Here is a 13,925-nt window from a genome sequence, read left to right on the forward strand (position 1 = left end):
TGAGCTCCTTAAGGACATGAAGTCTGTCTTATGTTGGCATCCTCGGAACATGCCTAAAAAACACAGCCTTCCTATAACTATAACTGCATGAATGAATGCATGCTCCATCATGGGAATTTGCATAGATTTCTAATGAGTGTCTACCTTTAAGAGACCCTCTTAAAAGAAGTGTTGCAAACACACCAATGTGTAGTGTTATGGAGACTGAGGCTAGATTGTAGGGAAGTTCCATTTTGTCAATGACTCTGCCACCTCCCCCTTCTTTTTGTGGAATTCCATCTCTACCACTCTGTAAATAGCAGCAGGCACCAAATCAGGAGCCACACTTTCCTAGCATCTCTGACCTATTGAATTGCCCTTAGTGGGATGCTGCTGTGATTGTCGTCACCTTTGTGCCCTCCCACCCTACAATCTTCCCTCAGTCTTGCAACTTTATCCTCATCAGACTTAAAGTTTATATTCTGATATGCATGTCCTGGGCTGGTTCATCACTTAGAGTAAGCAGGTATGACTTGAGGGGCTCTGATCTTTCAGTGCATCTTCCTGCCCACAATGATCTCCCCAGCTGTCCTGCTTCCATGATTGATTTTCTCTCCACTAGAGTCAGACAAGTCCCAGGCTACCCTAACCTTCATTCTAGACTTTAAAGACAGTGCCTTGCAGATACCAACATACTTACACCTATTATCAGACCATCACATTAGCAATCCCATCACCTGGGCCAGGGATGCAGAGGAAGTACATCCTAATGAGGATTAAGGACAAGGCAGGAAGAAAGGGGAAGTTAGGGAAAGTGTCCCTGGGCCAGGCATAGGCAGCCAGGAGAGCAGTAGAGGAAATGCCAAAGGTCAAAGGAAAGAGAATGGGCATAGGATGGACCAAGCACGTGTTATTAATTTCTCAAATTTATTTCCTGTTTTCCACAGTTCTTCCATTCTCATTATGGAGTTTTTACCTGGGCAGCCTTTGTGCGTTTAATTTTTTCTTCTCTTTGATCTACTTCCTCACTTTCATAGACAAAGGGTCTCTCCAAAGATGCCTTTTTACCTCCTCACATGAGTTTTCATCATGAAACTCACTCTTCTCCCCACCTCCACTGTCCCCAATAAACTCTCAATGTAAAGTTAAACTGATTGGGCTAAAGGTCAGTCACAGTACATTTAAATAAGCATAGGGAATATCAAAAACAGCAGGAAACACAGCGCAGATGTCTGTAGCTACACTTTGATAAGCCCAGCAGCTGTGGCCATTTGAACTCTCTCATGGGAATTAAAAAACTAAAATCCATAAAACAGTCTTCAGGCAATAACACTGAGTCTGTCTCTCCACAGAGAATAGCAATCAGTGGAGTAAGACTCAGCATCAGTGAGCTTGGTACCAAATCTAATTATTTTCTGGTGTGAAGTTGTTGTAGGAAGTGTAACAATTGGTATTGACTTTTAAACAGTTCTGTACCTATTTATTATTTGACCTCATTTAACATTTCATTTCCCAGTAAGTGTTATGAGTAAAGCCAAAAGACAGGGGTCAGGGGAGACAAGTTTTTCTTGTCTGTTTGTTGCAAAAGGGACAAATGGAACTAAACCCTTACAACGATTGAATTGCTTATACGTATCTGAAACCCACACCTTTCTTGCATGAACTACAGGGTCTAAATGTCAGTTTGGTCAATTAAAGTGGTATGTTCTGCTGGTGTGTTTATTCTTTGCCAACCAAGAATTATGATTTTTAAAATATAAAGGCAAAAAATTTTAAAGAAAAGACAATTATGTGTAATTCTTATCATAAATTGTACTTGAAATCCAGTACCAACCAACCTATCACTGCTTTCCTCCACTGGAGGTCACCTGTAATGAGTGAAGAAACAGTCAAAGGTAGCAGAGATTTATGTAGACACTGTCCAATTCAATCCAAGTTCAATTCAACTTGCTAAAGATCCTTTACAAAAACACAGAGATTACAAAACAGAGTTGTGACTATCCACTAATATGACTGAATTAAAGACATCTTAGATTGCTCCTGATAATAGCTTTAGCTATCAAAGTCCATGTAGTGAACATGTACCATAAAATCAGGCTCTATTCTAGTCAGTTATAGAACATTACATGCCACAAAGCTGATTTTAGAAATAAGAAACATGAGACTCAGAAACAGTAAAAAACTAGTCCATGATTTCATAGCAACTGAAGGGCAAAGCAGAGATGGGAACGTGGTCCTGTAAGACCCTAAAGCGTAAGTTCTCGCATCCATTCCACACCTCTCTTTCAGGAAGTGCCTCAGAGCCACCAGCACATGCTTCTGACATCCTTGGGCAGGAAAGTTTGTCTTTTGAGAGTATATTGGAGAATAAACAGCCCAGACTCATTTGGAGCCCCATGTGCTAAATAAGGTGAATGATCAATACTGATTTGAATAAAAGATAAAACAACTATTTAGGAATGAGGCTGCTTTTCTGGCGACTCTTCCACAGCTGCCACATTTTGCTTCTCCTTTCACTTGTAACAGGGGTAGTATTTAGAAAAAAAGCATTAATGTGCTTTTCTCGTTTGTTTTCCTGAATACAAGACTTTCTCCCCAGTCTTGTACTTCCACTAAAGACATTTGTATGTTTACTGGTAGTGGTGGCTCCAAAAAGCATATAAAGAGAATGAAAGAGTTAATATCCAGCTTTTAATATTTAAAAGAGAATTTTGCAGAAAGATGTTAGTCCGCAAACAGATTATTTTCTCAAGACAAGATTTTCAAAATTCCTTTATTTCCCCTTAAACATGTTAAGAACTAAGTATGGAAGCACCAACTCAAAGAGTTCTCTCATATTAGAGAGAAGAGACTCCTTCCACTAAGGCAGCTAGACCAGGAAGCTTACTGTTCTGTGATAAGAGTAAAAATATAGGTCAGGAGAGAAAAAAACCTGACCCTTCTGACCCTAAGGTATAGTGAGAAGAAGGGAACCAGAGACAGTGGACTCCAGAGTTCTTACTTTTTTCCTCTCTTCTTGGGGCAAAGCTTTAAGACAGGGTGGCTGTAGAAACACCAACTAAACTGAGGGGCATATACAACGCAGGGAGGGGTACAACAGAAAGAAACTAGAGTCTTTGTTCCCGTGTGCCCTGGTTCTGAGTCGGGGGCCTTGAGGGCTAACCCTGGAGCTGGAGAGATGACCTCACAGCAGAGACTTGGAGTGGACCCCTCAGGCCAGGGTTCCAGATGGAGCCAGTTGAGCCGTGAGTGGTAAGCATGCAGAAGGCAGGGTCTACGAGAGTGAGAGTTCAGGGAAGCCGAGTCAGCCAAGGGGTGAGCAAACTATGGTCCGTGGGTCAAATCCAACCTGCTGGCCGATTTTGTAAATAAGGTAAATGCCCAATTGTTTATATGTTGTCTATGGCTGCTTTTGAGCTGCAGGGCTAGGTAATTATAACAGAGACTGTAAGGTCTACAAAGCCTAAAATATTTACTATGTGGCCCTTTATGGGAAAAGTTTGCCAACCCCTGCCCTAGACCTTATGAAAGGTTGCAGGACAGGCTGCAATGAGGCAAACAAGAGATGGTACCTTGGAGATCAGAGGAGCCAGAGGATACCAAGAAAATCTAAGAAGCTGACTCCTTTCCTTCGTCATAAGGTCATATAACATAAGCCACTCCCCTCCCTCTATACACCCAGAAACTGTCCTGGAGAGAAGGTGGAATAGGGACTAAAGACTAAATGAAGAAATTTAAGAGGCTGAGCATTTTTACCTAGAAAGAGTGAGTGTTACCTACAGGGTTAGTTCTATTACTTCATTAGATTGGCCTGAATATAGTTTCTCTAACTATATTTGGTTACATGATCCATGTATGGGTTGAGAAACATGAGGAAGTCCAGATCAGTCACAGATAAATATATTAGGTTTTCTCTGAACAACACATAATGTGTTTTACAACCCACTTACCAATATCATAAACCTGATAGAGACCTTAGAAATACTTTAACCCTCTTCTCTCATTATACAGATAAAGAAACATGTCCCTGAAAGACCATGTCCCTGCCATTAAGTAGACGATGAACTGAGATTGGCATCCATGTCCCCTGATCCACTGGTTCTAAATATCAAGTTTTAGTGGGGGAATTATTAGTGCTGTATCCTCAGGGTCTTGGTAGGAAAGAGTACGGTCAAACATCAAAGAAATGAAGAGAGTTTGATAAGGGAATTGTTTACAAAGGTGTGGCCAGTGTTTAGGTATACCAAAAGGGAGGGTGCAGTATGCCAAGGCTAGCAATAGTGGGGAGCTCTTACCAGCCCGGGGCTGGGAGGAGAGGAGGGGGCTGCTCCGAAAGAGAGAAGCCTAGAAGAGGAACACCAACAAGAGCTGGGGGCTGCAACTAACTCTAAGTAGCCCATTAGGGAAAAATCCAGGGAAATAAGTTTCCTGACTTCATTCTCTTTCTACACTTTCATCTTCCTGCTGGTTTGTTCCATTACCTGAATCCAGAGCACATGGAAGGCCCTAAAATTCAGCCTCCTAAGATACAGAAACAAGTGGAGATAGTGTCTAGAGGAGTAAACAGAAAAAAATTGAGCGCCATCATATAAGACAATCATATAAAATGGAGCCTGGAAGCATGCCTGGCATGTGGTAGGTGCTCAAATATTTTTCAAATAAATGAATTGATTAATCAACTAATTTTACTGTTGATCAAGCCATCCTTATGAACTCCTGTGTGATTCTTTTTTGTTTTTCAATAAATGCTATTATTATTGGGAATAGACAAGACCCAAAAATGAAAGCATTTTGTTTATGACTAATAATTTCTAGGTTATGTTCATTTTCTTTATTTTTTAACATCTTTATTGGAGTATAACTGCCCCACAATGGTGTGTTAGCTTCTGCTTTATAACAAAGTGAATCAGCTATACATATACATATATCCCCATATCTCCTCCCTCTTGGGTCTCTCTCCCACCCTCCCCATCCCACCCCTCTAGGTGGTCACAAAGCACTGAGCTGATCTCCCTGTGCTATGCAGCTGCTTCCCACTAGCTATCTATTTTACATTTGGTAGTGTATATATGTCCATGCCACTCTCTCACTTTGTCCCAGCTTACCCTTCCCCCTCCCTGTGTCCTCAAGTCCATTCTCTATGTCTGCGTCTTTACTCCTGTCCTGCCCCAAGGTTCTTCAGAACCTTTTTTTTTTTTTTTTTAGATTCCATATATATGTGTTAGCGTATGGTATTTGTTTTTCTCTTTCTGACTTCACTCTGTATGACAGCCCTAGGTACATCCACCTCACTACAAATAACTCAATTTTGTTTCTTTTTATGGCTAGGAATAAACCTAACTAGGGAGACAACAGACCTGTATGCAGAAAACTATAAGACACTGATGAAAGAAATTAAAGAGGATACAAACAGATGGAGAGACATACCATGTTCTTGGATTGGAAGAATCAACATTGTGAAAATGACTATACTACCCAAAGCAATCTACATATTCAATGCACTCCCTATCAAACTACCAATGGCATTTTTCACAGAACTAGAACAAAAAATTTCACAATTTGTATGGAAACACAAAAGACCCTGAATAGCCAAAGCAATCTTGAGAAAGAAAAACAGAGCTGGAGGAATCAGGCTCCCAGACTTCAGACTATTCTACAAAGCTACAGTAATCAAGACAGTATGGTACTGGCACAAAAACAGAAATATAGATCAATGGAACAGGATAGAAAGCCCAGAGATAAACTCACTCACCTATGGTCACCTTATCTTTGATAAAGGAGGCAAGAATATACAATGGAGAAAAGACAGCCTCTTCAATAAGTGGTGCTTGGAAAACTGGACAGCTACATATAAAAGAATGAAATTAGAACACCCCCTAACACCATACACAAAAATAAACTGAAAATGGATTAAAGACCTAAATGTAAGACCAGACACTATAAAACTCTTAGAGGAAAACAGGCAGAGCACTGTATGACATAAATCACAGCAAGATCCTTTTTGACCCACCTTCTAGAGAAAGGGAAATAAAAACAAAAATAAACAAATGGTACCTAATGAAACTTAAAAGCTTTTGCACAGCAAAGGAAAACATAAGATGAAAAGACAACCCTCAGAATGGGAGAAAATATTTGCAAACGAAGCAACTGACAAAGGATTAATCTCCAAAATTTACAAGCAGCTCATGCAGTTCAATATCAAAAAAACAAACAACCCAATGCAAAAATGGGCAGAAGACCTAAACAGACATTTCTCCAAAGAAGATATACAGATTGCCAACAAACACATGAAAGGACGCTCAACATCACTAATCATTAGAGAAATGCAAATCAAAACTACAATGAGGTATCACGTCACACCAGTCAGAATGGCCATCATCAAAAAATCTACAAACAATAAATGCTGGAGAGAGTGTGGAGAAAAGGGAACCCTTGTGCACTGTTGGTGGGAATGTAAATTAACACAGCCACTATGGAGAACAGTATGGAGGTTCCTTAAAAAACTAAAAATAGAACTACCATACAACCCAGCAATCCCACTACTGGGCATATACCCCGAGAAAACCATAATTCAAAAAGAGTCATGTACCACAATGTTCATTGCAGCTCTATTTACAATAGCCAGGACATGGAAGCAACCTAAGTGTCCATCGACAGACGAATGGATAAAGAAGATGTGGCACATATATACAATGGAATACTACTCCTGTGTGATTCTTGCCAAGTACAACATCCAGTCAACAGACCATCCATCTCAGCCGGAAAGTTATAAAGAGAGACATCTTCTCCCTACAACAGAATATGGAGTCCCATAGCTGTAAGCGTTATCAGAGATAGGGTTCTGTTTGTGATTGTATTAGTTTTCTATTGCTTCATAACAAATTACCACCAACTTACTTAGCTGTTTAAAACAATTCAAATTTATTATTTCTCTGGGTGAGGAGTCTAAGCATAGGTAAACTGGATTCTTTGCTCAGGATCCCACTGGGCTGAAATCAAGGTGTTGGCTAGGGCTGGGGTCTCATCTGGAGGTTGGGGGCCTCTTCTAAGCACATTCAAGTTGTTGGCAGGATTCATTTCCTTTCAGCTGTGGGACTGAGGCCTCTGTTTCTTGCTGGCTGTCGGCCAGGAGTTGCTCTTAGCTCCTAGAGGCTGCCCTCAAATTTAGCTACATGGTTTTCTCCATAAGTCCTCTCACACTTCCAATCTGTCAGGTCCACCTACACAATCTCCCTCTTGATTAAACAAAGTCAACTTATTTATTAGTAACCTGATATCTAATATCTCACCATATTCACAGGTTCTGCCTGCGCTCAAGGGGAGGGGATATGTATACAGGGCGTTCACTCCAGGGGGATGGAATCTTGGGGGCTGCTGCAGAATTCTGCCTTTCACAGTGTTGCAAGTTCTAGTGCTCTTCAAAGTTCCTAGATATTTTTTCAAGTAAAAAGTCTGTTTACATTTGTCATACTGACCTCAAATCTTTAAAGTCTAGGGTGTTTTGTTTTGTTTTAACTTGGGAATATTGCCAGGCCATTTATATTTTCTGAGATGCATGTTGAGGAGGCTGGGGTATCAGTAGCTATGCCTGTGTTTTAGAACCATTTCTGATGAAGGGGTTTGGTGGATCTGATGTCATTCCCAAAAGAACAAAGAGGAAAGAATGGCTGCTTTAAATTGTGGAAATGTGATTTCTGAAGCACCAAGTGCCTTATGGATTCAATCATATTTCTTTAAAACTTCACAAGCATGGTAGCCAGAGTCTACAATAATTTTTAGACAAAACCATGAAAAGTTAAACCAGGTACAGACCGTTTACAACCAAATCAAGATAGCATTAATAGACCAAATAATGTTTAAACTTAATACCAAAAAAAAAAGTTTTTTTAATGCTTTCCTGAATGATGTCTCTCAGATAGAAACATTCATGCAAATGACCACATTAGAATCCTTTTAAAGATTTTTTTCATTTAAAATTCCTACTGGTAAATATTTATAGTAATTCAACTCCAGAACTTTACCCTCTCTGTGTCTTAAAAATCAAGATGGGTCTTATATAAGATGAGCTATTTGATTGTAGACTTTTAAGATTCAAAGGAGGAAGGTATCAGGCATATTATCTTCCATTAAAACTTTGACTGCATTTTGTCTCTTTGGATTTTGTTCGGATTTTATGAGAAAAGATTAGGAATTTCAAGGGTTTCTTTCAGAATCTTTCTGTCCTACTGAGGCTCAGAGAATGAAGCAGGGGAAGCCGTGGGATGGTTTTGGTAGCGTCTGCACTGAAGCTATTGTTTTGGCATGGACTGATTTCGTAACTGTGATGATCACTTTTTGAGTAAAGTCCATTAATGGATGCAGTTTGATCAAGTTATGAGGAGGTAAGGGGAAGACATTGCACTGCGTATTTTATGAAATCCCTGCCCCTCCCACTTTCCTCTCTCTCACCACCCCCATCCCCTGCATATCAAGCATGGGAACCACAGCAGAGAGAAGGAAGAGGAGAGCAGGGAAAAGGCAGAGGAGAAGTCTTGCGGGAAGAGCTGGGGAAATCATTTAGAAATGGTTTTTACCTCCTCATAGGTGGAACAAAAAGAAAATCTTCAAATACAGAACTGGAGAGAATTCTACCTGGTTCCACCTCTTCTCACATCCGAAATTCAACCATGTTTACCTGCTAAGTCAGAGAATTATACCGTCACATAACGCTACTATTGACCACAAGGAATAGCTAATGTATACCACAAAGGCAGATGACTTTTGGGAAAGAGATTCAGGGAGCTTTCCCATTACAATCTAGACAAACAATAGTTTTTCCTAGAGCCCACCCTCACCAATTTCACTTTTTCTTACATCTCATTAGGCAGAACTGGATCACGTGTCTACCCCTAGCTTCAAGAAGTTGATTAAAAAAAAACAAAACTGGCATATAGCTGCCAAAATCAAAATGGGCCTCTGTTAGTATAAGACAGGGATTAGCAAACTTTTTCAGTAAACGGCTATACAGTAAATATTTTAGGTTTTGTGGGCCAGATGGTTTCTGTTGCAACTGCTCAGTTCTGCCCTTGTAGCATGAAAGCAGCCGTAGGTAATACATGGTGAGGCTGTGTTCCAATAAAACTTTATTTATAAACATAGGCAGCAGGCTGGAGTTAGCCTGTGGACCATAGTTTGCCCACTCTTGATGTAGGAGACAGATATTAGGTAGGCAATGAGCAACGTCTCCCATCCTACCCGTCTGTTTTTAAGAATCACTCTCCATTCCCCTTTCCCATCCTGCATTCTAGTTCTTTTTTTTTTTTTTTAAACATCTTTATTGGAGTATAATTGCTTTACAATGGTGTGTTAGTTTCTGCTTTATAACAAAGTGAATCAGTTATACATATGTTCCCATATCTCTTCCCTCTTGCATCTCCCTCCCTCCCACCCTCCCTATCCCACCCCTCTAGGTGGTCACAAAGCACCGAGCTGATCTCCCTGTGCTTAAATACACCAAGAGAATAGGGATCAGCAAACATGGCATTTCACATTTGGAAGGGGTCCAGCTTCTGGGCTGTTACAAGTCTTGGTTTCTAACCATCTCCTGACACAGGTGTCTGTGATTCTAAGCGAAGTGGAACACAGCTACTTGGTATCTTAGTCATGTCATTTACTCAAGTGCAGGAGGGCCCCACAGTGCCAGAGTCTAGAAGGCACAAGCAAAGTGAAGAAGTGGCTGTCACAAGATGATGAATGGCTGCCCTCTGAAGTTCTGATTTGGATCCTAAGTGACAAAACCGGACCAACCAAGGAAACTTGGTAATTTTCTCTGCTGCAGAGCAACCACCTGGTTAATACCACTTTGCAACCACCAACACTTGGCAGAGGTTGGAACAGCAGCTATAATTATAAAGAGCAGGGAGGAGACTCTAAAAATCTCTTCTGAGTGGCAAAAATTCTGAAGATCAAGATAATTACAACACTAGCTCATCCTGATTTGCTTGGCTATTTATAGATGAGGAGAAGCTGATGCACTGAGAGCTTTTTCCTTTTTTTCCTCTTTTCTATTTGCATTAAATCCTGTGTGGCTCCTCTCTGAAATGTGTGCATATGCTGCGTCCATGTGAGATGCCTCCACTGGCACTTGTCATAAGAATTAAATCCCTCTCAAGCTTGTTTACAGCTCAGCACTTGTCATACTGCTCCCTTGAGCTTCATGGCTGGTTGGGTTCTTTTTTTCCCCACCTCTGCGGAAGATTTAATTTCTTTTTTGTTTTTGTGTGTACTTACTCTTGCAGGTGCGGGAAAAAAAAAAAATTGCTGTGCCCAGATGTTTTGAAGCTACAGTAGCATACATACAACTCAGATTAAACAGAAAAATTGCATAAGGCAGACACTTCAAGTATATTATTCTATAGGGTATTTAATAAACCTATCATGTCTTCTTGACAATAAGACTCTTGACTATAACTTTAGGAACAGAGGAATATTTTAAGGCATCACCAGCTCAATTCATTTATAGATGATTTTACAATGAGATTTGTCATTTTTGAGTGGGGCACATTACACTTACCCCATTTTCAACTTAGAAAATATCTTCCTGGAACAGAACAGTCTGGGATTTGGGTGGAAACATTGCCTATCAAGCTGTCTCAGTTCATTACTGGATTAGTTAGACCTCGGGGATCAGAGGCCAGATTTCACCTCAGTTTTGAAACACAGCAAACATAAGCCAAACACAAACAACCCTCCTGCTGCTCGTTGAGCTCTGTACTAATATGCCCTGCCCAAGCTGCAGATGGATAATGCTTCTGTGGCCCCTCAGTTTGGATTTTCCTTTCCCCAAGGCGATGGGCTAACCTGCTTTGTACACAGCAACTATCAAACGAGGGAAGGAGTTCAACTCAGGAGAAGAGATAATGCTCAAAATTCTCCAGACTCCACTTCAGCAGACTCCAACAATTGTTTCCCGTGACTGCATGGAGGTAGCTCATCCCCTTTGGCAATGAGCATTTTAAATATTCCCTCACAGTCAAAGCCTAGATCATGATGCTGTCGTGAAGCCCTATATAATAGAGCCACCCCCGCTTTCTGACATCGTCCCCTCCAGGGAGCATGTTACTATTTTTACCTTTCCCGGGGGGCTGTAGAAGAGTTCCCAGCTGACCTGCTTAGGATGTTGGTTTAAAAGAAAACTTCCATCTCCCTTTGCTCATGAAGCTAAAACCCCTCAGTAGAATTAGGAAAAGAGTACTGTAGGCCCTCTGTTCCTTTGTAGGGAGGAAAGAGGTCGTGTAAAAAACAGAAGTTCTCACATTTTAATTTAAGTGCCAGTCTTGGATCCCCAGCTGGCAAAGCCTTTTATAGTCAGTTCCTGGCCCAGCATTCTGCATCTACAAGATCAGAGCTTATTAGTATCATCTCTTACTTCTGCCCCCTAATGTTGCCACCAGAGACTGTGAAAGTCTTAGACTATACACCCTGAAAGGCAAATGGCTCTTCCTTTACTACCACAGTGCAGTTTCTTGCTTGCACTGATAGACTTATATTCCCCTATCCATACTGATAATATTAAACATTCTCATAATCCCAATATCTTCTAGAACCCCCACTTATGAAATGGAGAATATAGTAGAAATCTATATCTACTATAATGGGCTGTGTGTGAAAGAAGGAATAGTAGGATCCTGGAAACATCTTTGGTTTCATAGACTACGACGGTGATGCTTCTTCTCATAGGTCACTGATTGATTCTGGCAACAAAACCATCATATAATTTACAGTTTTGTCTGTTTATGTTTTCTCTCTTTAATTTGTCCAAAGCATCTCATTAAACACCAAGTAGTCTTAAAGCAGGAAGCCTACAGATTCATCAAGATACAGTGGAACTTTATGAATGAAATCTGTTGTAGTGGTGATGGTTGTTTTGCTAGTGTAAATAGTTTATTACATCTTTCGCAGGTAATGATTATAAATATTTTAAACATGTGAACGTTGTACATTGAAGCTGCAATCAACCACCACTGTCCACCACCAGACTATTGGTGACAGGACCACAACCACACCAGCCAATAAGTGGTTAGGTGTGACCAGCTCCTTACTCTCACTGAAATGGGAATCCAGGTGATGACTTCAGTAGCCCAAAAGGCACCTGCTCCCTCCCTCCCCAAATCTTCACAAACACATACACAAACACAGATGCATGCACTTGCCAGATCCAAAAATTTACGTAAAACATTGAACACTTCTGCTAAGAGTCAGCTATATTGTATTGAGAAGTGACACAGTGAAGCCACTGTGTTTTTTAATATGTTTATCGAATTTGTTTGAGCCTGGAGCAAAGCCAGGAGGAAGGGAGTCTCTAGCTGGTCGACTCTGTTAGATCACCATAGTAAAAGAAGCTAGAAAGGAGTCTGGAGACAGAGGGTACTCTTGGGAAGGATGGAGGGGAAGCGGAAGTGGGGGAGAGGGACATTCTATATGCACTCTGCCTGCTTCAAAACTTTGAGAAATGACTGGGCTGGTAGACAACAGGCAAAAGCCAATCTAAGGTCAACTAGAAGCAACCCCCTTATCTCTGAACCCACACGTTCGGAGGAGCTAAAGCTTTTAATGCAATTACTTGTTTCCTCTTTTCTGTACAGTAGTCTCAACCTACCTTTCCAGCTCATCTCCTGCCACTCCAATTCTTACCTACAACTGGTCACCTTTGTTGAACATTTCATGCAATTCCGTGCCTTCATATCTTGGCTCAGGCTCTTTGGAAAGCTCTTTGCCATCCTCCATTTGAAAACTCCTGCCCATCTTTTGGAACCAAGCTCAAAGGTGCTGTCTGCTGTGACATCCTTCTCGAGCAGATCAGTCAGTCTCTCCACTGTGTTTCCAGTGTATGTCTTACACATTTATTGTCTTATGTTGGGATTCAGTGTTGCCCTCTCATCAAGGTGGAACTCCCAGAAAGGAATGATGGCACTTGCTCACCTCTGTATCCTCAGTGTTTAGCTCACATTAGGCACTTGATATATGTTTAATGGATGAATGGGGCACTACAATTTTTAAAGAATAATGAAAAGAGTGTGAGGAATTATCAGGTGAGAAATTTCCAGATGAGGGTCTAATCAAAACTCCAGCCACATTCTTACAGAAGTTCATCTTTCACTTCCAAACATTTAACTCTCAACACTTCCATCCTTTCCAAATCAGGGCTATAACCAAGGTAAGTGTCAAGCCTGAGAAAAACCAATGAAAAAGTATTGGGATCCTGATAATTTGAAGATGGATTTAAACTTCAGTGAAATACCAACATTGCCTGCTCATGTTATTTCTTTATGCATTTAATAGAGCTCTTACCTCTCAAAACCCGGCTGTGGCTTGATCTTAACATTTTCTTCATACTTGCTTCAACACCTGTTAACCACAACACTGAGGTTGCCGGCCCTGGCTTCACCTTGCTCTCTAGCTGTTGCTACGATGGTGTAACGGCGGCTCTGCAGCTGCTACAATGGCAGCATTGCGGGGACCGGGGCTGGCCTCTGGCCCCTGGGTTACTTTAACAGTCACACAGTTCTAGGTGCATTAGAGGCCTCTTTCCTTCTGGCATTCACAGCCCTTTGCTCATCCTGTCCTTGTAAAGCCCATCACTTCAAGGTAGTAGCTATGCGTATCTATTGCCCTCACCGGACTGCAAATTCTGTGAGGGAAGGATTGTGCCCTACTCATTATCTTTTCTCTGACACCTATCAGGGCCTGGCATTGGAAGGAAAAAATGAATAATGAATGAATGATGAATGAATGAATGAATGAGTGAGTGAAAATGTTCTCATTAAAATTCTTCGTTGAAACTTTGTCACTCATCACTCCTATCAGTTATTATTCCCTACCAAATGATACTTCTGATTCAGTGTAATTGGCTGCTTCTTTTCCTTCACCCTGGAAACAAGTAATCTTTCTTGATTATCAACAGCTAT

This window comes from Balaenoptera borealis, assembly GCF_965194805.1.
Source record: "Balaenoptera borealis genome assembly, chromosome: 3".
Lineage (NCBI taxonomy): Eukaryota > Metazoa > Chordata > Mammalia > Artiodactyla > Balaenopteridae > Balaenoptera > Balaenoptera borealis.